The sequence below is a fragment of the Barbatula barbatula genome (genome assembly GCF_947034865.1).
Source record: "Barbatula barbatula genome assembly, chromosome: 15".
NCBI lineage: Eukaryota > Metazoa > Chordata > Actinopteri > Cypriniformes > Nemacheilidae > Barbatula > Barbatula barbatula.
The window spans coordinates 548,088-552,388 of NC_136778.1; positions in this window are offsets into that span (position 1 = coordinate 548,088).

Sequence of the window (4,301 nt, forward strand, 5' to 3'; positions counted from 1 at the left end):
GTGCATTGTTTTCATTGGTAATGGGTTGTGATTGGGACACAAATGACAAAGATGTTGGGAGACGACAAACTGATGCAGAAACATAAGCCTAGTTGAGGGAATCTTAAATGGTTTCATTTTTATACCAATCATCAAAACTAGTCTATTAAAGTCTAGCACAGTATACAAAGCTAAGAATAGTGAGGTTGGTAAAAAAAATTTGATGTTAAAATCAATCAGCTAAATGTTGAGATGCGTTTTTTTAAATATGGCAACAGAGTCTGCTGATCTTGTAGCAGCAGGTAGATCATTCCACCAATGTGGAACAGATCCAGTGAAGGTACGGGAGAGTGACTTTTTTCCTTTTTGGGATGATACCACTAGTCGTTGTTCCTTTGCAGACCGCAGTGATCTGGCAGGAACATAGATCTGCATTAGCGAGTGGAGAGACGATGGTGCAGATCCGGTGTTGGTCTTGTAGGCCAGGAGCATAGCTTTGAACTTTATGCGGGCGGCAACAGGGAGCCAGTGTAACCTGATGAAGAGCAGAGTTACATGTGCGCTCTCTTCGGTTCATTGAAGACCACTCTTGCCGCCGCATTCTGGATCATCTGGAGAGGTTTGATTGTGCCCAGCCAGAAGCGCATTGCAATAATCCAGTTTGGACAGGACAAGAGCCTGGACTAGGACTTGCGTAGAGTGCTCTGATAGGAAAGGTCTAATTTTCCCAATGTCTTAGAGGATGAATCAACAAGGCATGCAAGTATACATGATACAATGGCTTTTCATTTCATCACTCTACAGGAGGAATGAAGCATTATTTCAATGAGGTGTGATGGCTAAAGTTGTAGTAGTCTAGTCTAGGAAGTGTGTTAAAGTTTTATTTCACATGCATAACCATATATAGTGAAATGCTTTGTGCGCTCTCACCACAGTTTGCAATAAAATTATATCCTCAATGAAAATCGAAAGATTTAGAGAAGATTTGAATATTAAGATTTGGATGATTCTATGATGAGTGATATACAGGAGAAGCGGGATCAATGAATGTCAATCAGTTGTGTAGTGGACCAATTGAATAAGTGAAGAGTTTGATTCCAAAATGAGATGACTACATTTTTATGAAATGTTTTTAATTATCTTATGTATTTGTTGCGTTTTATTGTATTCGTTAACCAACCAACTTCAGATTGATATTAATTGGAATGCACAATAAAAAACATGATTTAAAAAAAAAAAAAGGAGTGATCGCATTCTATGGAGCGATTTTAGTCTCATTAATTATTCATGCGTAAAACAAGATACACACATGCGTAAACAGTTTCTCATGCATAAAACCTAATTTACGTGCACATAGTATATATTTACATTTACGAAAAGCAATTCACGTGCGTAAAACAAAACTATTTTCTCATAAAGTACGTTTCGCAAACATACAACTGCGCACAAAACTTTCGAAAAGTTAAAATGTACACGTTTGTATTGTTATGCGAATGTACAAATCGTCACACACGTGTGAATCGCCTTGGACGTGTGTGTGTGTGTTTTGAGACTCTCCTGGCAACGCACTTGGGTTGTCGTACTCTTTAGCCAATCAGATTCAAGCTTACCATTCAACCAATCACAACCCACTGAGGGTGCAGGACTCGAGGAAAACGGCTCTGCGCAGCTTTGGTGCAGGCGGCACATATTTTGTTTTGTAAGCTAACGTTACATAGTTTAACCGTTCACGGCGAGTCTGTTTTTATGTTTTTAAACGTTGCTTACGTTACCATTACGATATGTGTTTATGTCAGAAAGCCTGCCTTAGGAACTAAAGTGTTTTTAGTGTTTCCCAGACGGACCAGTATTAGTGTAACCTATCAGTAAAGGTTTCATCCTTTGTTCATGTTGCTGCTCCTTTTCCGTAATGTGTTCATTTATTTGCACAATGTTGAAATCAGTATTATGTAAGCTATTGCTGTTTCGAATGTTTACATTGTTTGTATTGTTCCGCTTTAGCGGTTATTTGCGGACGTGATTGCCGCGATTTTTCTAAGCTAACGCTACATGTAGCTGCTACAAACGGGTTTGCACATTACTACTTGTGATAATATATTACCCTAAATATTATTATATGTGGTGTTCATTGTATTAGGGTTCAGGTGGAGATGTAGGTTATACATTTGTACTGTGCATATTTGCATTATAAGCGCTGTTGGCTTTGCTAACAATGTTAGCGATGGTTATTGATAATTTGTAATTGTTATTATTTCTCTTGTTCCTTTGTAGAACAAACCCACATGTTCAATCATAGCGGCAACAGGAATAAATAGGATTGCCAAACAAAGCCGCAATGTCTTCCTTCACTCTTGATTCTTTGACCGGAATCTGGTTCATACTTGGCCACCTCAACCAGTTTAATTCTTAGAGTAGTATAGTTCACTACTTGACAGTTTATGTGGTTGCCAATCCAAAATAATAGAGTTGTTACATGAACATGATTTTGGTTACATGTGGAATAAAGTGTTTTTATCGACTGCAAATCTTCAGTTTCCTCCCATTTTGCGATTCATTGCTGTATCATGTCTATTTACCTTACCGTGTTTCTATCTGAGGTCAGTAGTATTGTCAAAGATGCTTTGTGTCGTTTTTATTAAAATCTGATAATACTAGTTAACTTTAAATGTAGTAATTTATTAGTATGTGTCTATATAGGCTAATATATCTATCCATTTAATCTGAATTAGTAAAATAATCCCTTCAATGGCGTTTACAGAAGCGAATAAGGAACATAACACGTATGTCTAACTAGACTATATTCATTTACATGAAGAAAGAACTACAAAGTCAGGGGAAACATTAGAGTATTTTAAACTGACTTGACAGAACATATAGTGAAATGAGACCAGGTGGACATCAGCGAAGTAAATTGAGTAATGTATTTTATTTAAAAGTAAAAAATATAATAAATTGTACCCACGAAGCTGCGCAAGCGTGGAACAGATCGTAATGTGATTAACGTGCGGTGAGGGTGATGCGTCATTTCCGTTGTATTTGAGCCAAACTGCACTAAAGTTGCGCAGAGCCGTTTTCCTCGAGTCCTGCACCCTCAGTGGGTTGTGATTGGTTGAATGGTAAGCTTGAATCTGATTGGCTAAAGAGTACGACAACCCAAGTGCGTTGCCAGGAGAGTCTCAAAACACACACACACACGTCCAAGGCGATTCACACGTGTGTTACGATTTGTACATTCGCATAACAATACAAACGTGTACATTTTAACTTTTCGAAAGTTTTGTGCGCAGTTGTATGCTTGCGAAACGTACTTTATGAGAAAATAGTTTTGATTTACGCACGTGAATTGCTTTTCGTAAATGTAAATATATACCATGTGCACGTAAATTAGGTTTTATGCATGCGAAACTGTTTACGCATGTGTGTATCTTGTTTTACGCATGAATAATTAATGAGACTAAAATCGCTCCATAGCATTCTCCTTCCTGATGGAACATTCTTCCTAACTCGCTCCAGTCAACCACATCTCTCACAACCTTCACAAAACTCTCTTCTGTGATTACTTGACAGACAAAAGAAAGAACCCTCTCTCTTCTCTCAACAGGTGTTGTTCTGGCTTTTCTTTGTATTAGCACCTATTGTATTATTGCTCTTTTATGACTTATTGCTCCCTGAACTCTCTATAAGTCACTTTTGATAAAAACATTTGCTGAATGACTCAATGTAAATGTCATTTAGGGCATTGCTGATCTGATGCTACGCGCTGACGTCATTTACAGTGACGCAATAAAAGCGCTCGACGGGGATGGGATTCGAACCCACGCGTGCAGAGCACAATGGATTAGCAGTCCATCGCCTTAACCACTCGGCCACCTCGTCCTGGTATACGTCATAAATGTCACACCAGAACCCTAACCCTGACGTCATCCTGACGTAACTGTGACCCGACACGAACATAGCATTTATTACGGTTGTGGATTTCGGATCCTTCTCATTGACAAATATAGTTTTATCAGAAATGTATTTCTCGAAGGCATTGTTGATGTGAGTAAATCATCTGTTTGAGAACCGGGAGTTGCGTTTTAAACACATTTGTCATCCGACAGGAGTTCCCACAACTCCTTATGACAATTCATAATTTTCTGACAAGGAAAGTGACGCAAACTCTGTGTTGGATTGGTTTAGAATCACGTTATTTTGCGTTATGTCTAGAAAAGTCGCAGCTGGCCCATCCATTTGCCCTGTCCAATATGGCGGCGCGATCAAGTGCCACCTGCTGGTCACGAGCGGAAGTACATCAACATGAGGACTTGAATCACTTCCGA